The sequence below is a fragment of the Tenrec ecaudatus genome, unplaced genomic scaffold (assembly GCF_050624435.1).
Source record: "Tenrec ecaudatus isolate mTenEca1 unplaced genomic scaffold, mTenEca1.hap1 Scaffold_1556, whole genome shotgun sequence".
NCBI classification, from domain to species: domain Eukaryota; kingdom Metazoa; phylum Chordata; class Mammalia; order Afrosoricida; family Tenrecidae; genus Tenrec; species Tenrec ecaudatus.
In genome coordinates this window covers 142,724-170,486 of record NW_027458049.1, presented here as the reverse complement: position 1 = coordinate 170,486, position 27,763 = coordinate 142,724, and the positions used below count along the sequence as shown (strand labels likewise).

Sequence of the window (27,763 nt, the reverse complement as noted above, 5' to 3'; positions counted from 1 at the left end):
CCAGGATAAAATTTCTTTTTAATAATACTTTTTCATCAAGTCAATGAAAAGCAATGTTTATCTCTGTGATAATAGGCACCTTCGCACTAGAAAGCCTGTGACAACAGTCCTCTTTGGGCAAAGTGATACCTCTTACCTGTTTGACTAACAGAAGGCCATTGGGACTCATTTACACTGGCTACGTAGACAAAAATCAGCCAGTCCCACTTGACCAAATCTTTCTTAGTTAGGCCTTCTGATAAGGGTCACACAAAACCACACATTGCTTTCATTTTATACTCTTCCATGGAATCTGAACTCGAAAGACATCCACCGCAGTAAAGATTTGTTATTGTCAGAGTTGTTCTTATCCCATGAAATATTTTTTTAGATTCCAGTCTAAAATCCTGATGGGCAAGGTTTCCCAAAATATTACACTGGGGAGGTAATTTAATTCAAAAAGCCAAGGTTGACATGATAAATGAAGGGATGTTTTTTGACCCCCCCAAATCTATAAATGATTCAACTCTCAAAAATAATTTTTAAAGATTAAAGTTATTTGATACTTAATTAGAAAATATGCTATGCTTAAGTTTTTTTGAATAGTTTAATTCTTATAAACCTTTATGAGTATTTCTCTTTGTATCAATATAAGCACAGCAAATAGAATTGTTTATTTGATTTGAGAAATGATTATATTAACTGGTAATTGCTTAGCAGTTAAATTGTAATTCAAATCTTATTTTCTTTGTAGGATTATTTAACCATTCATAAGTATGGCAACGCAGCCAGAAATGATCTCTGGAATGCCTTCTCAGAGGTAAAGTATAGGAAGAAAAAGAACCCAAACCATTGGTAACTTTTATTGACGCTGACAGTATGTTTTCATTTTGAGCTTTTATTTCCTTTGTCGCATATTATTTATAAATGTATAGTAATGAGCTATATAAAATGTACTAAAAATACAATGGGATTTAAATGTACTTAATGTTATTGATGCCTTTCATACTTTAAAAAGATAATAATTATGGAATACAATTTTAATATATTTGGGAAGTGAGTCATGCTAAAGTGAGAAATACTGCAAGTTTTTAAGGAAATATGTTTTCTTGTGTGCATGACAAATATTTAAATATACCAACTAGACACACTGGGGATATTTAATGATGCTGCATGTATTTACTTTACCAGTAAAATGTATTTTATTCTCCATTATGTAAAAAAAATTAATGCTAATGAAACTTCCATATATATATGCATGAAGCCTAACTTAAGGTGAGAAAATTAATTTTAGTAACACATTATATTAGCTTCACTGATCTTGAAATGTTTCATATTTAGGTAAATATTAAAGGTAAAAGTGAAAATGATTTAATATAATTATATGTATAATTCATGCTTATAAAGCTCATTTATCCAATTTGGGTTCTAAAGGCTTTGAAGAGGAATGGAAAATATGTAAATATACAAGAAGTCATGGATCAGTGGACGCTCCAGAAGGGCTATCCTGTTATCACCATCTTGGGAAATGCAACAGCCGAAAAGAGGGTAACCATTACCCAGCAACGCTTCATTTATAAGTGCTAAGACCAAAACCTTTGAACATCGAAACAGCAGGTACCACTGACTGTCTTTTAATTTAACATGAATATAGGAACTTTTCTTTTTGCCATTCACCTTTTAATTTTAATATTTTAAGATAATTTTGACAACATAATTCTGAAATATAAGTTAAGACTCTTTTTATTTCTTTATTTCCATATGGTATTTTTGATTCCTTTCACTGCCGATACCTTACATATTTTAACCCCTGATTGATGAGCACACTTATGGTATTTCATTGAAGACTATTTTAAATTATTCTAATCATTTTAAATGTGAGATATGATATTTTACTTTTTGTTATAATATTTTTTAATCATCTTTAAGAAAGTTAAGGTGTGTTGTGAATTGAATGGGATCAATCTAGAAAACCAAATCAAAAGTATTTAGATAATAAATATTATCCTAGTTAACAAAACTCAAAAACTAAATAAATACCTTAAGGTGATCTTAAGTAGAAGTGGCAATATGAAAATATATTCTCTTTCCCTCAAATGTGGTGTTTAAAACTATAGAAAACACACCTGAATTTTGATTTGCTATAAATTTAACATTGGGGAACCCATTTAATTACTTAAAATTCAGAATATAAACATTCTATCCAATTTTTCTAGTTTATTTTTACTACTTTGTTTCAGTAAAGACTGAGTCAATGTAAGAAAGTACACTTCAAATCAGGCAGTTTTTAAATTTATATATAGAATGCCCTGGTAAGGGATTGGAGGGGTGAAGGGAGGGCAAGTATAGAGATCAAAAGTAATAAGTAAATAGAAGTGCTCATATTAGTTTACTCATGCTGTGTCCTATCACCTTGGGAAATTAGGATGCTGGACTTCATCATCCATTATTATGTAGGATTGGTGGGGAATATTTTAAACTTACATGAATGAATAGCATCTCCAAGTTAGCTTGATGTGAATAAAAGTGTTAGGGAGATTCATGAACATTTTCTGGTGGCTGATATTGGAACTCCATTTAAGAAAACATGAAGTCTTCACTGTTGTATTGAGATAAATACTGGTACAGCAGCTATACTATACAATACGATACGATACTATAGTATACGATACGATACTATAGTATACGATACGATACTATAGGTGTAGGAAGGAGCTGGGCTCCACAGCAGTTAGAATGGAAAGATTGGCCCTGGGTTCTCACCCAGCCATGCTGCCGGGGACAGACTTGCAGGTCTGCTGCCATACAGATGAAAACCCAATTCTGCGCCATCAGGTTGATGGCGACTCCTAGCCCCCCTAAACACAGGGTTGAACTAGCCTGGGAGTTTCTGAGACTGTAGCTGGGGCTGGGAGTAGGACCCCCTTCTTTCTCCAGCGGAAGAGCTGGAGGCTTCAAACTGCTGACTTTGCAGTTTGCTCTACTCTCGTCAAGATGGGGGCACATGGAGGTTAAAGGCTCAAGTAGAGAGAGGCCTTCACCAGGTATGAGGAGTTGCCTTTTGCAATTAAACTGCTCGAACACGCAGAATAACACTCCTCCCTTCACCCTGTCGGGATCTGCCTGTCACTGCTTCGTCCCCTTCTCTGGGTCCCCACAGCTGTCAAAGGCTGCCCTGATCACCCACCGTCTGGCCCCAGGCGAAACACGCTTCGGCATGGACCACGAAGTACACAAAAACGACTTGACTGTGGCGAAGCCAGATTGGGGCCATGCCTTTGAGAATGAACAGTCTGACACAGGCCTCCCCGATGCAGAAAAACAGAAAGGACACCCAGATGACAGAACAAATATTGAACAAAAATACTCTGCCAGCCCATAACCTGCATCAGAGGTGTCAGCCAGGAGCCTGGCTCTTCACGGGGGAAAGTCTCTCAGCATGAGTAAGCAGTTTTAGCACAGAGCGCTTAGCTTCTGCTGGCATTATAAAACCACCTGGATGGTTCTGAATCTGAGAAATTGGTATATAAAAATGTTGAGGAAAATTAAAATCCCCTTGGTGGCGTAGTGTTAAAGTGCTCAGCCGCCAGCAAAGATGGCATGTCGAAGCTGCCAGCCACTCCCTGGCAGAAAGGGGGAGCAGTGTGCTCCCATTAAGACAGCAGACCGGGACAACCCTAAGGCAGTTGTACCCCGACCTGTTGGAGGACCATGCGTCAGAATCCATTTAATGGCAAACAGAGCAAAAAATATATATACATGACATTCTATTATTTAAAATAATTTTCCTAGTAGGACAGAATCCATCTCTAGATGAGAATTTACTATTCCCCACTTAGATTATTGCTTAATTTATATTAATGTTAAGTTAAAGCTTGAAAATCAAGTCTGTGTGCTCCTTGTACAAGCCTTCCGAGGTCTCTAGAAGAGACATTGCTGACGTGCTAAAATAAATGTTTCCCACGGCTCTCGACTTTTCAGCTACTGACTTGGATCGTTCATTGGAGGGGCAACTGGGAACTCACAGACAATATTTGAGATTAAAGGGTTTTATTTAAGGAAGTTTACAGGTTACATACAATCAAGGTGAAAAATACATAGGACATGGTTGTCCTGTCAGGAGAAGTCACCAAGTTCTCTTCCAGGTGATAACAAAGACCCAGCAAGCATGGCACTCCTGTGTAAGGTTCAGCCCAAAGCACTTAGCTCCAGCTCTGTGCATCAGCAAACCCAGTTAAGTGGCCAAAGGCCCCCCACTCTACAGGCCAGCCGTAGGTCCCAAAGCACCCAGCTTTACTGATCATGACTTTCGCTTTGCCATGACTGTTCTGTGGGACAATTATCATTACCTCTTACCTGGAACATTTTAAATGTGTAATGTAATTATTTTTCCATATGTAATAAATGTACATCCTAGCTGTTAAGTAGAGGAAGAATGAATCTTTGCTATTTCTAACAATTGCATATATTTAGTAATGTGTTTAAGTGCATAAAATCCTTGGTAGGACTTTGGTACACAGGAAGTTGTGAATTTTCGTAGTTTGTTTTTCCTTCATTTCATTATAAATTTAATACATTTCACTGTTAACTAATACCACCTGAAGCATGGGGCACCTCCTGGGAGTCTTGGGCGACAGGGCATTCTGTGTGTCCGCACACTCACCCTTTCCTTATGGGCCCCGCCTGCAGCAGTCTCCGGAGGGTTTCCCTGTGTGCATCAATGCTTCGTGAATGTTAGTAGCAACTCCTGGGTGTGATTTTTCTCATTCCACTTTTTAAAACGTACCAATTCTTTTCCATGTTAGTACAATCAGAATTCTTAAGAACTACTGAAGAAAGGGATATATTTTTTGAAAATTTTCTATTGTTACTTAAAATATGATATCCATATGATCAGTTAAACAGAAACAACAAGAACATAATCTAACTACACACATTAATTTTTTCTAATCACTTTTTAAAATATTACATACTACTAGAGTCTTAGACTTATTTAGAGGGTCTTTAGATGTTTTTAGTCGTATATATTGTTTGCTTTTTAATTAATATCTGTTTGGCTTCACAATTTAGATCGTCAATTCAATGTGGAAGATATACACCTATAAAGTCTTGTTCATAAAGTTAGTCTATGTCTTACAGAGAAATTGATTTGGTCTTTCATTTTACTTATACTCCACCCAGTTCCTTTCGGTCTAATTACAGAGAGTAATTAATTGAATGTCTCCAATATCTATTGTTTGCAAGTACACACAAAAAATAAACTTGTGTTTTAAATTGAAAATTAGATCCAGCATTTAGATTAGATCCAGGTACTATTGCCTCTTAACTTATTTTTCCAATTAACCAAAATAGATTAATTATCTTTGGTGAGGGATGCTGTTTAAAAAATAATAAAATAATCTGGCTGTGATGTTCCCACGGTGTGTCCATTGTCATATATTTATCACATGTTTTTCATTGCATGCGTCGAGGCCTCTCTTAAGGAACATAAATTGTTTTGTTCACTAACTTCTATCCAAAGAACCAGGTTAGGCAACAATAAATTGGTTCTTTCATGATGGATTATGTGGAGTCAATTACAGTGTAACAGGGTACCTTCACATGGTTGGCACTCAGAAATGTTTCTCTGATTAAGTTCAGCTTATCATTTAAAATTCAGAATGTCAAGGATGGCCTTTTGACTTTTGACTTTGGGGATAGCAGTTGTTATGACATAATGAATTTTCCTCTTTTCCATCTGACATATTACTCTTGATGAATTCCCATGTATTAATTGTGAGTGTGAGAAATGAACTCTGTGACACGTAAAACAATTATGTGTCGAGGGACCGATTCAGCACTGCTCTTCCCAAATCTCCAGAAAGACGCCCATTTTATGATCAGTCACTCGGCGTCTCCACTGGTTCTCAGTTCTTCAGTCGCTCTCCAGTTATGAAGCTGACACAGTATAGCTTCTTATATCACAAACAAAATATATGACTTTAATACTCATTGCTCGCTTGTTGTGAAGTCTTGCCAATGACACAATGATAAAAGCAAACTAAAACAACAAGACAGGCCCACGTCAGCAAGTCCATTCTGACTCGTCATGACCCTGCATAGGGTTACTGACCCTGTAAACGTGTACAGTTGCTGATTGCCCCACTTTCCTCCCGTGGGACAGTTCTTAGCTTTGAACTTCCAGCTGTTTAGCAATAGCACAATGATTAGTTGAAGGAATCAGGTTATATTTCAAGAAAATAAAATATAATGCTTGAACGCAATGTAAAATCATCTATCATTAACTGGTTAGCCTTTCAGATTAAATAGATACTTTATGTAAACATATAGGCCTTGATTTTTATTACTATAAAAGGCAAACCTTATCAAATGTTTCTCTTTTATAACTCTGACCCACATTTGAACATTAAGTATCGGTGGTGCTTGGCCAATCCATTTGGAAATTTCATTTAAATCAGCAGGACATTAGGTGTGCCCTGTCGGGTGCATTGTGTTTATATGGATTTTAGGGGGATCTTGTCAGTCTTGTTTTATTCTCTTTGCCTGAATCACCTTATGTGTGCCATATTAACCTTATGGAAATATAATAAAATATCTCTCTGAACAGTTATAAAATAAATAAGGAGAAATTGGTGAAATGTGAATACATAAAATCACTAGTGTTTAATATTAAAACAATAGAAATGAATTATTTTAAGATTCAAATCAATATATACTGTAGTATTTAGCCACTTTTAACTCCTAATGCAAACATTTTGGGTTTTTTTGGCAAAGTATATTATTAGGAGATCTCTTCTACATTGACAGAAAACTTCTGAGTGCACAGTCTTCTTGGTGAGATAGAAACAATGAATTAGAATCTACTTTGATGTCTGAGTGCTTTTTTTATTGTTGTTTTTGGTAGCTTCCCTAAAAAGCATTAATAAAAATCCCTCTGAAGATGCATGTTTTTCAAATGAACACCAATTTGTATTTTTAAAGCTACTCTTCTATTTTGCAGCTACCTGTGGCAGATTCCATTAACCATTGTGGTAGGAAATAGAAGCCATGTGTCTTCAGAAGCAATTATTTGGGTGTCTAACAAATCAGGTAAGATATATATTCTCCCCTGTGGACAATTGGTTTCAGATAATTGTTCAGCAACTTAACCTCTGGTTTCTGGGGTTATAAAAATGTGCATAAAGACAAACTAGAAAGAGAAGATGGAAGAATGATAATCACCTCTACAAGATAAGAAAGCATAAGAGGATCTCTTCGGTATAATTTCTGACTCATCCACTTTCACCCTGCCTATATAATTCTTGTTTATTCGTTCCTTTCATGGTGAAGAGAAAACATTTAAATGCTTTTGTAGATCTCATCGTGGCTGTTTTAAACTGTATAATTTCATAATCACACATTTAATTAAAATGTAAGCAGAACTCCCATTAGAGCAGTGTCTCACAAACTGAAACTGAGGCAACAGTTTTAATCCCATTCCACTGTCTTTCTTTGCATTTTCAGACTATCTCTTTTAGAGACCAGAGAAGCAATATCCTTCATGGGATTAGATAATTATAATTATTGGATTTGAAGGGAGAGGATTAGAGTTGTCCTCAAAGTGCACCCTTTGGGGGTCAAACCTCAAGGTGCAGGGAGAAGAGCCAGTTCATTGTCTTTCTACCCACAGACCCAGTGCTATCAAATAGATTCCAACTCCCAGCAGTCCTCGGACACGGGAGCACTGCCCCGTAGGGTGTCCCAGGCTGTACCTGCACGCACAGGACACCGGTGTCCTCTTTCACCCCCAGAGGAGCTGTGAGACTGAACCAGGGACGCTTAGTTAGCAGCTGTTGCTCTTTGACCCCAGCACCACCAGGGCTCCTTATTGTCTGTGTAAATGGCGCCAAACAGGAGAGGGGCCTATTTGCAATCACTCACAGAAGAGTACTTGAGTCCCTTCTAAGTCCTTCATGGACAGCAGGGTCCACATGAGGGTTCCTTTTGCTCCGCTTCCCAGCGAGTTGGAGAAAAGGCGATGATCATCTTCTATTAACACTTCAGTGGCACTAAGAAGGTCACATTTTTCTACCTTTTTCCCCTTGCTGCTTTCACCAATGCTGTTAGTGTATTTTAATTCTTTATGCTATAAACATCATTTTGAGCATATATCTTTTGTTTTAAGTAAATAAACAAATGTTTGTTTCATTTCATACATGGCACAGTTAAGTACTCAAAATAGGTGCATGGCTACATATAGGCAAAATGTACTGAATCCAGAATGTAATCTGACTATCAGAAACATAAACACTTGTAATTCCCAGGGGTGAAGGTTACTCATAATTTCGTGTTAATGTAATTTTAATATGAAACTGCATATTATAAAGAGTTACAATTCCATTCACGTTTATTGTATATAAGACATTCACATGTAATGTGGTGGTACATTGAAATGCTGACTGTAACATTTATTGGTTTCTTCTCCTTTAAAATAACTCATTACAATTTGTTCTTTTAATTGCTTTGAGTTAGCGTTTATTTCGTGATTCTGAATTCACACTTACTATCTTATCTTCCTTTATAATTCTCTTTTATCCCCATGAAGCACCTTTACTTGAATACATAATATGTTATTACATGGTGAATGAAACTAGGGAGTTGTAATTGTCCAACGATTTGAATTATGCCATCCCTCCATACATTTCTTAGAAACATGAGACATAATAATCTTCAGAAATAAACTACGACATATCCCTTTGAAATGTAGAGTGGAAATGAGAAAGTTAAAGAAATGTAGAAGTACTTACTGATTATATATTTGAATCAGCCTAAACACTCAGCTTAGAAGGTGAGGGCTATAGGGAGTCTGTTCTTACTGGAAACCTGCTGGAGAAGGTATTTCCTCTTTATCCTTTACTTTCTCCTTTTTGGGAAGACCATAAGCCTTCCCTTGACCAATACAGGTTGTACTTGAGAGATTGCTTCATCTTGAGTTATTAATCAGGATAATGACAGTCCATTCTTTCAACATGTTTGCCTTAAATATCACCAATGTTAATATGAAGAACTGCTATGAACAACTGCACAGGTATACGCTTTAAAACTCTAGGGGATGCTATTTATGAAGGGGGTATTGTGAGTGGCACATCCCCACCCCACAGTCAGGCACTGCACACATATCAGAGTGTAAGGTGTCCTTTTGTTTCAATCCCAGCAGTGTTCTCTATTTGACACGAACATGGTAACACTTAATACTTAAGGTTGCTCAATACCGTCAAGTGTTTACTCAATAGCAAGTAAGTTTTCCACATGTCACTTGAAGGCCTTATAAATGCTTTATAAATGCACAAATTGGGGTGACCCATTCCCAGTGAAGCTAAAAATAAAAGTCATCTTTCTAGTTTGCCTTTTTCAGTGTCATTTTACCTATGCACCGTCTTCTCTTGAAGTCCTGAACTTCGATGAGGCCTAGTAAAAACCTGACACCACACTATAATTAGATAAAAAGAAAAGATTGGTTAACCTCAACTTCTTTTATATGTTATCTCCTATTTTATTCAAAACAAACAACTAATGTACATGAAAAGTATCTGCATTAAGCCAGGGAGAAAAACGCATTGGTCAATTGTTATAAACACATGTAAAAAAATGCCAAATTTTAATGACAACAACCAGATCAATGTTTTGTAATTTTTCATGGTCAGTAAAGATTTTATTTCACATATATTCACACAAGGCCATAGTTAATTATAAAGTTTAAATTTGATTATCATCATCATATTTTCTTGAGAGTTAAATTTTTGAAGCCCTTTGGATAAATATATAATTATTTCTAAAGATGACATAAAACGCTACCTAAAGTATTAAGTCAATTTTTAAGTTATTAGAAACAACCAAAATTTTTTCTCTCTTTCATTTTCACTGAGAAAATACCAACAATCTAGGCATTATAAATGTAATAGCTTGCATATTTACTGGATATTTGCTTACCCAAGAGTGGAAGGCAATACATTCAGTTACATTTTAGGAAAGAACACAGTCAGAATAGAGTAGACACTGGCTCTGAAAGGTCAGTAAACACTAAACTAGTGCTGAAGTGCTCTCACCTTTGCCTTCAGCATTGGCTTACTTGAGACTCAGAAGCCCTTAGAAGCAATATGATTTTAATCCCCATCTTCTAAATGAGTTTATTACAATTTGATGGTAACTTGGGTCAAGTCCGTTGGCAAATTAGGTAAAGAGCTAGGTCTAGGGCTGTGATTTTCTTCTGTTATTTTTAATACTTCTCTCATGAGCACACCCTTATTTACCGTGGATAAAATTGTAAAGTTTTGTTAGGCTGTCTGGGCGATCTCTTAGTTATGTAACACTTTGTCATTGGGTGTATGCCAGTGACTCTTAAAGAGCTACAGAACATTATCTCATTTAATTCTCTTACAAGTTTAGGGACGAAGTCCACCTAAGTTATCACAGAGTTTATTGTGTATTTCCAGTTTTGTTATCCTGGTTGACATTTCTTCTCATCTGCAGCCAGCCAAGTTTGTAAAGAATATATCACCTTCTTCTTTTGGTCCTGGGGTGTGTGTGTTGGGTGTGTGTGTTGGGTGTGTGTGTTGGGTGTGTGTGTTGGGTGTGTGTTGGGTGTGTGGTGGTGGTAAATGAATGATAAGAACTAAAATATTTTAAAGTATTAACTGCTCTGTGTTTTGATATGGCCTAAGACTTGTGTCATTTTGGGAACATTCCAAATAGAAATTTTAATTATTATTACCGACCCTCAAAATATAGCTTCCATAATTTTTTATGGTTCTCATCATGCACTGTACATCACGAGGCCATGGAAAAAGAACACTTTAAAATTCATTGCTTGCCATTAGTTAATTTGAAGAATATTTTAGGGATATAATTAACTAGAACTGAAAAGGTATTTAAGAATGTATTACTATATCTTGCCAGGGATTATTTCTCTACAGATTTCACTTATACCAGAGACATAAAAATATTCACGAACAGTAATAACCTTCAGGTTTTAGTTATCAGTTTAATAATGGCAAACTTAAAAGCAGGAGATGGTTGCCTTTTATTTCCTTTCCTTCTTTTTTACTGACCAGACTACATAAAAGGGGTAAGAATTGCTTTTATCATTTATACATACATATTATTTTAATTTGAGTATAGATTTAAATTTTTGAATAAAATTGATTTAAAAACAAGAGCCAATTATATCACATGAGATTTATATAAAAGATGAGCATGAAATAACTTTTAAATTATATTTAATAATTATAAATCATGACAATTTGAAACCTGTAAAACCCTAAATTATATGATCAGATATGAGGCTTGAATTTTAAATATTATCACCTATAAAGTGACTACTTAAGGAGTGGGGAGATCCAATTTATTCTGTGAATTCAGACATGATTTTAATATTTTATAAGGAATAGATCATTGTGAACTTACAGATGCATGAAAATAAAGTCAAAGTTGATCAACAGAAACAGTATCCTTAATGTTTCAATTTTATTTTTTATACTTGCCACATTTTCTTGTTAACTATATCTCTTGTCATCATTGCATCCATAAAATGGGGATGATATTCTAAAGCTTCTTTATAGCAATTGTGTGGATAAACATTGAAGTTTTGAAGAAAAGGAGATTATAAAGTCTCATAGGTAGAGAAAATCATTCATACTCTAAAATAGAACTTGATAGACTTTTCCTTCTGCATACCACTATTAAACTAGAGATCAATTGTCAGCCTAAGAGAATGTATACCATTTCTTTTCCATTGAATTGTAGCATTGAAAGGGACCTTATAGGCCATTGTTTGTCCATCAGGTTATAGGTAAAGTGGTTTTAAAAAAGGAATATGCTATCGAAGTTTAAAAATTTATGTATATAGATGTATAGTCAGTCGGGCATGACTTTCTTGCCCCTATTCTAGTTTATTTTAACTGTCATATTTCTCCTTTCAAATTAAAAAGAGAGAAGGAATGTGAAAATGTGTATTTTATGATAGTAAAAGCACTATACCACGTTGTGTCAGGAGCATAGACCAGACTAGAAAGAAGCCTAGATGGTGGAAGACCTCAGATGGACTATTTTCAGCTGTGTTGGACAATTGAATTACAACTGTCTGAACATCGTTTGCACGGGTACTACATATAAATGTGGCCAAAGTACAGTGCTTTGAAACATTAAATATTAGATTTTTTTCAATAGTTTGGGATTATATTTTAGTGGACTGTAATAGGTGCCTCTTCATCTTGCTGGCATGTTTGGACTAAATCTTCCACTTCATTCCAGTTTTGAGCAATTAATGACCACTTTTGTCCACGATACCTTTTGTGGTAGTAGAATTATTTTCTGATGGACTCTATGTAAAGAGATTCCATTCAAAAACTATATGTTTGAATGCGTCCTTGGGGAAATAATAGGAAAACCTGATTTGGAGTCTGAGATGTAAAAACATTGACAATGGACTGAAGCTGACTCCAATGGGCTGCACATGGTCTCTGTGATACATTTTCTGGTGTGAGCTATCATGGAAATGATTTATTTTTCCCTTGGGCATGAGACACTGTTTTAGCATAAGCTCTGCTGAATCCTGGAGGCTTTGTAGATAGAGAACATGAACACATGCTATAGTAAACGGTGGCATAGCAAGCTAAGCATTTGGACTGCAAGCTGGTTCAAACTAGCCAGCTGTTCCTTCAGAGAAAGATGAGGCTAGCTGACCTCATAACCAGGAGCAGCAGTTCCGTTCTTCCCGATAGGGTCACTGTGAGTTAGAACTGACTCCATGGCAGTGGTTTTATACATGTATACGTGTACACTTACATATATTTCCTTACATTTATGCACAAAGATTAAAAATATTTTATTTAAAGAGTATGCAGGTTCTAGGACACACAAGGTCTGAAAGCATCCACAATGAAGTACAAAATCATTGGAATTGTGACCTATGGTTTGTAAATAAATAAGGAAACAATTGAAAATGAATAGCATTCTCCATATGTACCATATTTGAAGGAGTTAAATGTGTAAGAAGTTATAAGATTGTTTTTACCAGCTCGCTTTCTTTAATTGAATTACCTGGCTAATATAATCAAGTTACTATTTTCCAAGGTGATTCCAATAAGCAGAATTTATTATCTTTGTTTTTAATTATGTGTAGAAATATTAGAGTCTTAAGTAAATGCAGTTTCTTTTTCCGGCGTTATTGATGATGCTGCATCATCTGTTATTTATAGTATTTCCAAGAAAGCACAAGGAAGAGGCAAGGAACACCCATGACTCTGAAATAAATGAGCTCGATTGTTTTAATAACTTTCTTACTGAACGCGTTAAGAGAATGTAGTTCTCAAAACTTTTCCCTTCATTCTAATCATACTATATGCATATATAGTCTATGTCACACAGACACAAGTACATGTTAGGTCACATGTATGTTGAAAAAACAATTATGTGTAGGGGATAGGGATTTTATCAGGAATAGAGGCTAGTTATAACCTACTAAACATTTACTAGTATATCCTAGATGCAAATGATTACGTGAAAGATTAGCTTTTATTTGAGCAATAATAATTATTAGTAACTTTACACTTGGTATTAAGAAAATATACTTTATATATCATTAACATCTAAATCTATTTCATCCTGAAAAACATGCTGTTTGTAGAGCACCACAGGATCACTTCTCTGGGCAAAGGAAGCTGGTTGTTGGGGAACATCAATCAAACCAGATACTTTAGGGTCAACTATGACCTAAGGAATTGGAGATTATTAATCGAACAGTTAATAAGGAACCATGAGGTAAATTCTGGATTTTCTCTTTAAGATCCGTTTTCAGATGTGAACCCTGGATTTTAATTCTAAATTTCTAACCAGGACAATATTTTTCTGGTTGGCCTCATAGGTTCTCTCAGTCAGTAACCGAGCAGGTTTGATCGACGATGCCTTCAGCCTAGCCAGGTAGGTGTGTTTTCCTATGCAACTACCCAATCAAGACTCACACTAGTGAGACTTTCTCTATTAAACTCAATCGCGTGTATGTTTTGAGTAATCTTTTGAAATAATTTGTTTCATGTGCTCTGGGGGTGGGATATGAATTATAATCATATAATCTTGATCAATAGTTAGCCATAGGGTGTTTCTGAGTCAGAAGAAGCTTGATCAATTTCTACTGAAAATTCGATTGACCACTCTGGAGATTAATAATTGCTTCACCATTTCACTAATTAACTCTACAAAATGGCCATTGCACCATATTTAATGTTTGATAGACTACACTTTTCAGTGTTAGCAGTTTTTTTCTCTTACATAGATTAGTATATCTTTTTAAAATGTGGTGCATTATGAAAAGCTATTGCTTTCAGAAACAGGTAGTTCCAAATTTTGATTAAAAATGCAGATTAAACATCTCAAGAAAAGAGTCATAACAATCTTATAGTAGCATTTTCATTGATATTTTTCATAATTTGTTATACTATTAAAATAAATTATTCTTTGCATAATTAAATAAAATTATTTAAATTAAATAATTTGAAAATAAACCCAAGTGATTTATTCAGTTTGGAGACGAACTAGTAAAACAGCTCAGTTCTGAATTGTTTGTACTGCTTCACATGCAAATTTTAATTTACTAATTTGATTTTACAAGCTACAGATTAGGACACAGTGGTTCTCTTAACTTAAGTGTTTGTCATTATTCGTTATGTTAATTCTCCTATGATACTGTGAAAACCACCTAGAGATGTCTCGTGCATTAGGCACTGTCTCATAATGGGACATTAAACTGCTTTCACAGTGTGCACATCCCATCACATAGCAACTTTCTTCTGCATGTTAAAAAGCATATAGTTCCCTAGAGCTTTGTATTTAATCAAAACCAATGAGTCTAAATATCGATCCCAGATAATTACTTTGATAGAGGCAAAATCAAAGCTTGGAATCAGGTTTCAGAAAACAGCACTCATTAAATAAATAATAATATATATAAGGAAAACCTCATTTAAAAAAAGGTAAAGGACTTTCAGTGGTTCTTTTAAAAGAAATTTATATCTGGCCTTTGCTGTTTCCTTGTTAAAGAAGCCAAGAACCAGTATCAATATTTTCTGTTACTTGATGTCAGTGCCTCATTTTGGGTGGAACTTCAGGTTCAAAAATAGCTGCTCACAGAATGCTAAGACTAAGGATCATTTAGCAGCAATAAAATGTCTAATACAGTTGTATTTATTCAAAACAGTTGTTTAATTAGAAGCATTTTTTGCTTACAACCAGGTAATTAAGAATTATTCCATATTACAACATCAACTTATTGGGCAAACATTTAGAAATAATAGAGATTGAGAGGATCTCCTTAGATACCGATGTGTGAAAATAATGATTAAGAGGTATTTTTTGCTTGAAAGTATGATGTAAAGACTTTAAAGTATGTTTTAGATACAGTGGAAAGATTAAGTCGACATAGAAGTTCCAAAAAATCCAGAAAGTCAATGAGCATACACTTACTCCAATATTTCACCCAGAGAAAATCAAGACAAGCAAGTAGTGCAATAGATTACCACAGAAAGTTAAAGTAGCTAGAAGAAAACTTATATCATGAACTAACAATTACCTGAAACTTAAAAGGCACCAGACACAAATCTGTGTACAGTTATTCATTTAATGAATAATTGATAAAGCCTTATGAAATATGTAGGATTGGTTGTTGCTGCTGTCGGTGCCCTTATGTCTGTTCTGACGTACAGTTACCCCATGTAAAACAGGACACAACATGCCAGTCCCGTGCCGCGCTCCCCCTCTGTTCTTATGTCCAATCCTATTGTTGCACCACAGCGTCAAGACGTCTTTGTCTCTGCTCCTCTGCTTTACCAAGTGTGCTATTCCTTTCTAGGGGCGGGTCTCCATCATGCCCATAGTAAATGAGATGAAGTTCAAGCAGCATTATGGCTGCCCATCTTCTGAGACAGATTGGTTTATTCACTTCACATGCATTGTATTCTCAATATTTTCTTGCCAGCACCATGATTCAAATGTGTTGACTCTTCTTCAGTCTTCCTTATTCAGTGTCCAACTTATCATGGTCACATGCGTGTGAGGTAATTGAAAAGACCATGGCACCTTAGTCCTCAAAGTAACTTCCTTGCCTTTCAAAAGTTTGTTTTTTATATGTCGAATGATCCTGTTACTGTTTTATAAATAAGGAAGCTGAGGATCAGAGAAGTCGTTGAACCTGACCACGTAACGCTGCTAGCAATTAACAGGGCACGTGTGTACATCCAACTTGTAGGACGGTCGAACCCATACTGTTAAAAAGGACAAGAGTCTACACTTCAACAGCAATGCCATTTATTTTAATAAAAGGGAAGTTTACTTTAGAAAACTGAAGGACTTTAAAAAGACATTTCTATAAAGAGGGGGAACCCCCGCCCCCCAAATGGAGAAAAAAGCCCCACTGGGCATAACTTTCACACTATGCATTTTTCTTGGTAGGTGAGTAACTTGCTCTTAGCGCACCCAGTGGCGTCACCTGGGAAAGTTCTTTCTGGTCTCAGTGAATTTTTTTTTTTTTTTGTAGAAGTAATATCACTGGAAATCAGTTTTTCTTTTGGCCAATTTAAGAGACCAGGATGCAGTTGTGAAATTTTATTTCCTGCCTGGAAAATATGCTTCAGAAACTCAAGTGTATGAATGCTTTTCTTATTTCAAGAAAGGTAAAATGCCGATTGATGATAAAACTCATTCTAGACATCCGTCGACATCTCAAAAAGACAAAAATGTTGACTCATAATCCACTTGGAGTTCCTTCCACCAGGTCAGATTATTAATCAAGCTTTCTATTTAGAGGTTCTGAAATGATAGAGTAACTGTGCCACAAAAAAGACCTTATTTGTGGCAGATGGGACTCTGGTTCTGCCACCACAACAATGCACCTGCTCAGGTAGCCATCTCAGTGTGCCAATTTGGGGTGAAAAAACAGCATGCCCCTCTGGCCCCATGCATCTTAACTCACCTGACCTCACTCTGTGCACCTTCTTTTTATGTCCGTGAATCCAGAGGGACATGAAAGGACAGCAATTTGATGACACAGAAGGTGAAGAAAATAATGAGGGAGGTACTGTCAGCCATCCGAACAGATGACTTTTAATGTTTCCAAGAATAGAATCACAAATATGACAAATGTGTTAAGGGTAATGGAGAATACTTTGAAGGTGATAAAGGTTGTTTTATTTAAAAATTTTAAATTTATAGTTTTGAAAAATAAATTCCATTTATTTTTTCCCTTTAGTGGGTACCTTCTCGTATTCTGAAAGTTTTAGAATGCTTATGAGAAAACAAGTAGTGATATTTTAAAGACAGAGAGCAAAAGAAAATGGAAAATATGTGAATATTTTTCACTCATTCACATTAACATGTTAATTTTAAATGTAATATTTAAAATATTTATAACCTTTGTCTGTCTGTTAGAATATTATTAGAAATATATCCCCTAATTTATATTCCTTGTTGACTGAGTCAGAACATTGCTTTCCATTTTAATTTTGGAAGTCTTAAACACTTGAAACAAACCATTTTATTCTCATTTATTAAAATTCACCAGGGAATATGCAAATGTTATTAGAGCAATAATTATGAATTTTTAAAATGATCATGAGATACCTTCATTTTAACATATGTAGTTGTAAACAAAGCCACATGGATGTAACACCCAAGAATCAAATCTCCTCAATGTGTGGAAAGGCAGATAGGGAAGCTCCGTATCCTTATCCAGAATTAGAACAAGGCAAACTATGGAACAGACCATCAATTGCTATTGTGCAAGTTCAAATTGAAACTGAAAAAGATGAGAAAAAGTCTAGTAGGATAAAAATATAAGAGTATTCAGGTGAGTATATCCCACCTGAATTTAGAGAATATCTCAATAATAGCCTTGCAGCATTGCCTGATCATTAATGATAAAAGACTAGATGATTTTGGATGACATCATGAGCATCATAGATGAAGGGAGCAAAAGGTCATTAAAAAGACAGGAAAGATAGAAGACATCAAAGTAGATGTCAGAAGGGACTCTGAACCTTGCTATTTATTGATCATAGAGCAACTAAAGCAAATGGAAAAATTAAAGACAAAGTAAAAGCTGACTTGAAAGTTTTATAGGCTCGCTCAAGAAGACAAGTGAAGCATTATGATGAATATGCATGAACATTCAGTTAGAAATCCTACACAGAACAACATGCAGCATTTTTCAAAATGAAATAAATAAGGAAAAAACTCAAGCCTTGAGCGAAAATACCAAAGGATTCTATGGAAAATATGCTTAATAATGCAGGAAGTATTAAAATAAGAATGAAAGAATCATAGTTACTGTACCCAAAAATTTGGTCACATTCAACCATTTTAGAGGTAGCATCTTAATCAAGAACCTATAGTATAACAGGAAGAAGCCCAAGCTTCACTGAAAATATTGAAGAAAAAAAAAGATTCAGGAACGGACAGAATAGCAATTGAGATATTTCAAATACTAGCCATAAGCTGGAAACACTCCCTCATCCATGTCAAGTATTATAGGAAACAGCTACCCCATCAACCAACTGGAAGAAATTCATGTATTTGCTCATTCCAAAGAAAAGTGGCCTAATATGTTGTGTAAATTATTAAAACAAAATCATAATATCACATGAAAGTAAATTTTTGCTGATAATAAGTTTAAAATAGTTATAACAATACATAGAGAAAAGACAGAAATTCAAGCTGGATTGAGAAGAGGATGTGAGATGAACTATATGATTGTAGATATCAGATGGATGCGTTTTGTTGACAATGCACAGGCATTTGATTGTGTATCCCAAAACAACCTATGGATTACTCTACGAAGAATACTTAATAGCTCTCATGCAGAGCCTATAGAAAGACCCAGAAGCAGTCACTGGGCAATCAAGGGGATGCTGAGAAAAATGATCCCAGAAGCCAGACTGCAAGAAGAACGCACCATCATGATTGTAAAAAGGCTCATAAACAACTTTCCATATGCAGATGGCACACCTTGCTTGCCAGCAGTCAAGAGGACCTGAAGCATTTACTGATTAAGATAAAAGGCTACAGCATTCAGCATGGATTGTACTTCTCCCTAAGGAAAAAATAAATCATCACAATTCTGCCTAATGAAAAATAAATACAACTGAACTAATAGGGACATCATGATAAATGGAAGGCGGTGGTGGGGAGAATTGAAATTGTGAAGCATTTTGTTTTATTTGATACCACAATTACACTCATGCAAAGAAGCAATCGAGACATCAATTAAATCTGTAAAAGGATTATTTAATATGTTAAAGAGCAAAGATGTCACTTGCAGGATTAAAGTGTGCCTTATCAAAGTCATGATATTTTCAATCTCTTCATGTGCATGAGAAAGATGGACACAGACTGGAGAATAATGAGTCATTTGAATATGGTATTGACAAAGAATATTGTATTTACCTGGGTTGCCAGAAAAAGTGACCAGACTGTCTTTGAAACAGTACAGACCAAATGCTTCTTCAAGGTAAGGCTGGTGAGACTTACGTCAAGTACTTTGAACGTGTCATCAGGAGGGGCTAGTCCACAGTTGAGAGTGAGTGAAAAAGAAAAAGGTACTCATGTGCAGAGTGAAATTACTCCATCAATATTTCAAGGCTGGTACCATTGGAAAGCAGATAGCCAGGCCTTCTTCTCAGAAAGTTCCGGATAAATTTGATCCACCAACCTTTGGGTTAGTAGCTGAACGCTTCCTATTTGCACCACTTGGGTACTTACTCTTCTACAGGTGGGAACTCCAACTGTGAAAATGAACCCAAGTTCCTGTCTGGCATCAGAGGAGCTGCTAGAACATTTCACAGTTGCCCACCGCTGAGATTATCTGGGAGAATTACTGACCTTCAATCCAAAGTAGCTAGTGCTTTGGCAGGAACAAAATGTCTCCTCCGAGGAGCCCTGGTGGCATAGTAATCACTCATCAGCCTGCTAATGGTAAAGCCAGCAGCCAGAAATCACCATCTGCTCCTGGAGTGAAAGCTGGGACTTAATACTCCCAAGAAGAATTAAAGCAGTGGTTCTCAACCTGTGGGTCGCAACTCCTGTGGGGGTGGAACGGCCCTTTCACAGAGGTCTCCTGATTCAAAACAGTAGCAAAATGACAGTGATGAAGTGGCAATGAAAATAATTCTATGAGGGGACCTGATGCAAAGGGCTTAAGTGGAGAGCAAATGCTTTGAGAATGATTGGGGCAGGGAATGTATGAATGTGCTTTATACAATTGATGTATGTATACGTATGGATTGTGATAAGAGTTGTATGAGTCCCTAATAAAATGTAAAAAAAGAAAAAAAGAAAGATCAATAAATAAAACTGAGGAAAATTTTAAAAAGAGTTGTATGAGCCCCTAATAAAATGTTGGTTTTTTTTTTTTTAAAGAAAAGAAAAGAATTCTGTGGTTGGGGGGTCACTCCCCCATGAGGAACTGTGTGACAGGATCACAGCATTAGGAAGGTGGAGCACCACTGTGTTCGAGTCTCAGAAACCTCCAGGCACGGTTCCATCTTGTCCTATAGGGTTGCTCTGAGTCGCCATCAACTCAATGGCAGTGAGTTTGGTGTGGGGTTTCATTGCCAAAATGGTTGCAATGATCCCACACAGGAAAGGTTGTAAGAGTGCGCAGTGTTTCTTTCTGTTGTGCTTGTCACTACGAGTTGGAATTAACTCTGAGGCACTAACCACAAGAAATCCAAACTCAGATTTAATTGGGGAAATGTTTTGCATTTACTTGGACTTGCAGGACATACATATTTTAGTATATGCTAGTAAATTCTCTAATTATGTTATTTAATCTATTGTCAACCTTTGGAGTCTGACTACATCCTGCTCCATTAAGCATGTTCAAAGAGACTGAGTAGAAGATAGCAAATATTCATGAAATTCTCGAAGGATCTCATTCATACTTCTCAGTAAAAGCACTTCATGAACTGGTCACTATCAAAATTGTATAGCTGAGAAATCAAGGTTAAAAGTCACTCAGCTCAGCAAAAATTGGGCAGCTCTTAAGTTAGGGATGGGGGATAACCTCAAACAATTGAGCAGCAGTTGTTCTGACCCCAAATCATAGGAATTTTGCCCAGTATTTGAAAATTCTTAAATCCCCGTTTGCTTAGTCAATTGAAGATATAAGTATTCATTTAAAAAATGGTTCTACTTAAAAAAAAAGCCTTGTCTACCCTCCCCAGCAAGAATAGGTATTTTTTTTTAGCAAGTCCAGTGTGTGTTTGTGTGTGTGTGTGTGTGTGTGTGTGTGTGTGTGTGTGTGTGTGTGTGAGAGAGAGAGAGAGAGAGAGAGAGAGAGAGACAGATTTGCCAATTGGAAATCCTAGGGGGTAATTCTGTATTGTTCTATATACTTCGTGTGAACTGGCAACATGCTTGGTAGAGGAGCACTGATGACATAGTGCTTACCTGTTGGTCTGAAATCTGAAAGGTCAGCAGTTTGAAATCACCAACTTCTACACAGGATTGAAAGATGAGGCTTTCAATTCCTGTCAAGAGTTACAGTCTCAGTGCTGTCCTCTGAAGTGCATTCTTCTAGCGAAGGGGTGGGGGTGTCCACATAGTTGGGTTTGGGGCTGGCCCCGCACACCTGTCTATCGGTTCCCTGGTACATGCCGGTATGTTGTAGTCACATCTTGGCACATGGGGTTGAAGACTGGTCTCTCTCCTACAGCCTGGGGAGAGGGGCACATCTGATTAGAGCACACAGGAGAAAGGAAAAGGGATGGAGAGGGAGGGGAACTCATCCTGGCCCAGCAAGCCCCAAGGACGATATTTCTGCACAGATCAGACAATGCACAGAGAGGACCATAGGGCTGGCCCCACTATGAGGCACAACGTCCCTCACTGAGCCATAGCGCTAAGGGGGACAACACTGCAGACACAGTGCATGTGCCAGTCTGACCCCATCACCCTGGAGGGAAACACCGAAGGCATGCAACAGAGTAGCAAGGGGAACAAAGTGGTGAAATCTCCAGTGAATACAAAAAATAGACTTTGGAGACAGAATGTGAGACCCCATCAGACTTGACTAGAAAGCACTCTTAAAGGCTAGCAAAGAGACCTTGAACTATTTAGAGGCTTTTCCACTTTTATCAGTGGCTTTCTTTTTGGTTTTGGTTATTTTATTGTTTTGTTGATTTTGACTTCCTTTGTTGTCTCTTTTGGCTTTGCCTGGTTTTTGTGCTTATTAATGTCTCTGCATGTCTTCTATCTAAATAAGATAGGTGGGATAAACAATTCGGAGAAGATAAGAATGGACTGATGATTCTGGAGGGATACTGGAGAAAGGGAGGTGGGAGAAAGGAAGGGGATGAGATACCAACCCAGGGATAAGAGAACAAGAAGTGAACTAAAATCAATGGAGAGAAAGACTTCAGATGCCTAGTGGGCCCTAACCAAGGGCAATGTAGCAGCAAGGATTACTAAACCCAAATGAAGGCCTAACATGAACATGATGGTGGGACAAGAGGAACGTAAAAGGAAATAGAGGAAAGAACCAGGAGGCGCAAAGAACATTTATAGATGTCTAAATACAGGCATGTACATATGTAAATATATAATGAGAGGGGAATAGATCTATGTACATATATCTATATGTTAAGAATTAAGGTTGTAGATGGACATCAGGCCTCGACTCAAGTACTCCCTCAATACAGGAACATTTTTTTTCTAATAATCTGGCATTCTGTGATGCTCACCTTCCCAACAAAATCACTGAAGACAAAATGAGTGCATAAGCAAATGTGGTGAAGAAAGCTGATGGTGCCCGGGTATCAAATGATATACCATCTGGGGTCTTAAAAGCTTGAAGATAAACAAGTGGTCATATAGTTGAGAAGCCACAAAGCCCACATGGAAGAAACACACCAGCCTGTGCGATCATGATGTGTCAAAAGGATCAGGTATTAGGCATCTAAGACCCAGAACAAAATTATACTCAATGTGAATGGGAGTGGGGGGTTGGGGGGAGAAGTAGAGACCCAAAGCCCGTAGGTAGACAATTGGACATCCCCTCACAGAAGGGTCACAAGGAAGAGATGAGCCAGTGCAGTAGAGCACCATTGAAACACACAACTTTCCTCTAATTCTTTAATGCTTCCTTCCCCCACACTATCATGACCTCAATTCTACCTTACAAATCGGATTAGACCAAAACATGCACAGTGCTACATATAAGAGCCTGCAACACAGGGAATCCATAAACCCCTCTGGGCCAACAATGAGAATGGAGATACCAGGAGGATAAGGGGAAGGTGAGGAGAGAAAGGAGAAATCGATCACAAGGATCAACATAAACCCCCTCCCATGGGGACAAACAACAGAAAACTGGGTGAGGGGCAACAGAGGAAGATTTAAGATATGAAAATAATAATATATAACTCATCAAGAGTTCAGGAGGGTGGTGGGTAGGGGGGGAGGGAGAAAAATGAGGAGCTGATATGAAGGGCTCAAGTAGAAAGAAAATGCTTTGAAAATGAGGATGGCAGCATCTGTGCAAATGGGCTCGACACAATAGATGATTGTATGGATTGTGATCAGAGATGTAAGAGCCCCCAATAAAAGTAATTAAAAAAAAGTTACAGTCTTTGAAACTCAAAGGGACCGTTCTACGCTGCCCTATAGACTCGCTGTGGGTCTGCATTGACTGGGTTGCAGTGGGTTAGAGTGAGTTAGATGAGTGTAGCCTTATCCTGAGGATAGTGCATTATCTCATCCTTATACTACTGCTTGCTACTCCAATCCATAGTGCAATGTTGTATTTGTGTGTGTTGTTGAATTAATCAGTCATTGATTGTTGAAAGGATCGACTTCTATGCAACTCTTTTCAGTAAACTGCTCTAGGTATTCTTATTTATGGCTATATTAAAATATATAAGTAACCACTGAACGCTTTCTAATTGTCAAGACTAAAACAAAACATAAATATAGTATGAAAACCTTCTTTTGCTCTTGCTCCATACTCATTTAACCCTCCTCAGATGTGAAAGTACTAATACTATATGCTCATTCATTCTTTGTATTTTCACAGGGTTTAATATTTACATATGAAAGCATTCGTTCTCTACTCTCATTTGTAAAAATATGTCTGGAGAGTTTGATTCTAATTTTTCAGTACTATAATCATGACTGCAGTGAATATTTTGAACAATCTTTTATTATAAAAATGACTTATTAATTTGTTATTGTAAGTGGAATATTTGATACAAAATGTATAAACACTTTGATACATTCCAAGAGATTCTACCAGTGTAAAGGTTCATCAACCACGCACCTAAAAATTCCAATTCCCTCACAACTCAAAGCGAATACAATAGGTAGTATAAATACTTTTAAGTTTTTAACGTTTAGCAAATGTGATTATGCATCCTTCCAAATGTATTTGTGAATTTTGATTTTTATTCTGTGAAGTGTTTTCTGATTAATGAAGGATTAAAGCATAATAGAAAATCAACAAAGGGTTTTTTCTTTTATCCTACTTTATTTTCATTGTTGTGGGTATCTGGGATGTTAATCCTTTTTCTAGGCTACATTTTATTGGATGTTTTCACAGTACTATGTTGATTTCTTTATTTTAACTTTGTTGGGTAGTTTACATTCAAAGAATGTTCAAAATTGTCAAACTATTCCTTTTGTGGCTCTCTAGGTCTACTGTCCATAGAAGGCTCCCCTAAGAATTTAGAATATCTTTGTACTTCAGTTGTTACTTTAGTTTACAATACAATTCGTCAACTCTTTCTTCTCTTTTATTATACGGGATAAAATGTAGATCTAATTTCCTTTAGCATTAACACACTCATAACCAGTTATTTTAATTAATTTTAAGCACTTTTATTTGGTAATTTTATATAATATCTTACTATTTACAGGGGATTGTCATTGGTCTGTTGGTATTCTTTTGGGCTTTGTTTTTGTTGTTGTTTGGCTCCCATACTGTGTGGTTCTCTTTACATTACTGTATAGGATGGCATCATTGGTAAGCATTTCCTGTTGCTCTTCTTTGAAACCTGACAGTTTTTCTCTTATTAGCAATTTTGTAATCAGTTTGGCATATTACATTAAAACTCTATTTTGACTTTGACTGAATATGCATGGGATGTATGAAATACTGTATGGAGAGTAACGTTCTTATTTCGATATGTTACAGAGGGAATTGTTCTCTTTACACACTTATCACAGCCCAGTTGTGCTTGCTTGTGTATAGGTAAACAATTACTCAGTTACTTCCAAATCAGATTATATTATGTCTCGATCTTTGAAATCAGTGATAAAATACCTAAATATTTTGATCATTGTTTTATTTGGTTTAGTTTCTTTTATTTTTGGAGGCAATATTTTAGATTGGGAAGGTATGCCAACGAGTAAGACAGATTCACTCTTCTCAAGACGCTCAACTCACAGTCTACTAGGGAAGATATTCAGTAGCTAAGTAGAATATTCAATATAGAAATGCTTTGGATAAGTATTACAAAATCATTGAGTAAATGTCACTTATTTCTGCACAGACAGTGATAACTTATGGCACTCTTAATGCGACATTCTTTTAAAATACATAATATATAGTTTGGTCTGCAAAGTTTAAGGAAGATAGCATATTAAGAGAATAAAAGTTTACCATGGGGATCCATTAAAAGATTAAACACAGGTAAGTGGGAGCAAACACATTTATAAAGTAGATGGCTTGTGGCAGGAGAGTGATTCATGCTATCCCTTGTGTAAAGTGGAGATTTAAAATTTCTTAGAAATGGAAGTGGTGTCTAGATAGCTGATCTAAATATAACCCCCTCCCTAGGGCATGGACAACTGAAAAAGTGAGTGAAGGGAGACATGGGACAGTGTAAGACATGAAAAAATATATATTATGAAGGGTATGGAAGGGAGAGTGGGGGGAGGGAGGCGAAAAAAACAAGAAGCTGATACCAAGGGCTCAAGTAGAAAGAAAATGTTTTGAGAATGATGATAGCAACACATGTACAAATGTGCTTGACACAATGGATGGATGGATGGATGGATGGATTCGGATAAGAGTTGTATGAGCATCCAATAAAGTGATTTGTTAAAAAATATTTTTGAGCTTAGTGTTTGATAAAAACTGAAAATTAGAAGAAAATGAAATAGGAATCAGTAATAACAAAAGGGCTGGCTATTTAAACTTATTCACATGCTCTGAGCACAGTTTTCAAAAATATGTGTATATTAATGCTTCATTGACCTATGGTATTTAATAACATATTTTAAAATACATGAAAATTATTTGGAAAATTTGTTCATAGTCTAAAGTCATCCAGAGATCGCTTTTAGTTGTTGCTCGGTACAATCGAATTGCTTCCTGCTCACAGCGACACTGTGCACCAGACTCACAGTGCTTGTTAGGTTGGGACCCTTTGTTGCTGCCACTTTGTCACTCCATCGGGCTTCTCATCTTTGTCAGTGCCCTCAGACTTCACCAAATAGATGTCCTTCTCCACAAATTGGTTTATCCTGATCACGTGTTCAAAGTATGTACAATGAAGTCTGATCATGCTTGCATCTAGAGGGCATACTTTTAAGATTGATGTGTTGGTTCTCTTGGCAGTCCATCGCACTTTTCAATAGTCCTCACCAGCACTGTATTCAAATGTATCTATTCTTCTGTATTATTTATTACTGGGTAGATAACTCTCACCTGCATAAGAATCTGTTGAAATTGCCACAGCTTCAGTTAGGAACACCTTAGCCCTGAACGCGATGGCCTTGCATGTCCACCATTTTAAGGGGACTAGGGACAGGAGATTCGCCCAGTGCAGTACAATGTTTTACTTGTTTTGACTGCTGCTTCCATAAAAATTGCTGTGGATCCAAGCAAGATGAAATTCTTAACAAAATCACCATCTCTACATTTATCAGGATAATGTCTATTGGTCCAATTGTGATGGTTTGTTTTTTCTTTACATTAATTTGTCATCCACACAAAAGACTGCAGTCCTTAATCTTCATCAGCAAGTGCTCCCATCCTCCTCACTTGCAGCAAGCAAGGTTGTGTCAACCGCCGATCATAGGTTGCTAGCAAGCTTTCCTCCAATCCAAATACTTCATTCCTCTGTATGCAATCCACTTTCTCCTGTTATCTCCCAGCACGCAGATTCAACAAGGATGCTGAAAGATTACAGCCCTTGTGCTCACCTGCCCTGATTCTAAATGATTCCGTCTTCTCTCGTTCTGTTCAGATGATGGCCATTGGTCCGCGTGCGGCTTTCCCAAGAGCACAGCGACGTGCCCCGTAGTCCTCACTCGTGTTTACCTCCCCCTCCTCATGTGCAGCTCTAAGTTGAGGTGGCAGCTCTCCATCAGCTGTGTACGGATTGCCTTCTGACTTGAGGGGCTTACCTTCCTGCACTATAGCTCACCATGATCTCTTGCTGTTCATCGTTTTTCCGCATAGTTGCCAGTGTTCCATGACTGTTCATGACATTTTACGTTCCTAATAACTCTGAAGTGAATAGCCTTCACTTTGTTCTTAGTTGGTCTTAGTCTGGAAGCTCCACTGAAAACTGTTCACCTTGAATGATGCTGCTGGTATGTGAACTACCCAGCCATAACTGTCAGCAGCTTTTCTTTCCTGGCTTCTTACTCACCTCCTGCTTTCTTCATGTATATTGCTTTGGGTGTCATGTATGTTGAGACGCTGGAAGATCCCGAGGTAAATCTCCCTAATTGTCTTCATTGTAATCCTCACTGTTGT

General features: G+C 36.7%; 1 long non-coding RNA gene across 2 annotated transcripts in view; it reads left to right on the top strand.

The window, feature by feature from the left end:
- Nucleotides 1–723: 723 nt before the first annotated feature.
- Nucleotides 724–27,763, top strand: part of LOC142436124 (uncharacterized) — a 95,296-nt gene continuing 68,256 nt past the window's right edge. For both annotated transcript variants that reach the window (XR_012781789.1, XR_012781790.1), the window contains exons 1-5: nt 724–799; nt 1,414–1,596; nt 6,980–7,068; nt 13,643–13,776; nt 13,880–13,935. This is a non-coding gene — a long non-coding RNA (uncharacterized LOC142436124). The remainder of the gene's footprint in view (nt 800–1,413; nt 1,597–6,979; nt 7,069–13,642; nt 13,777–13,879; nt 13,936–27,763) is intronic.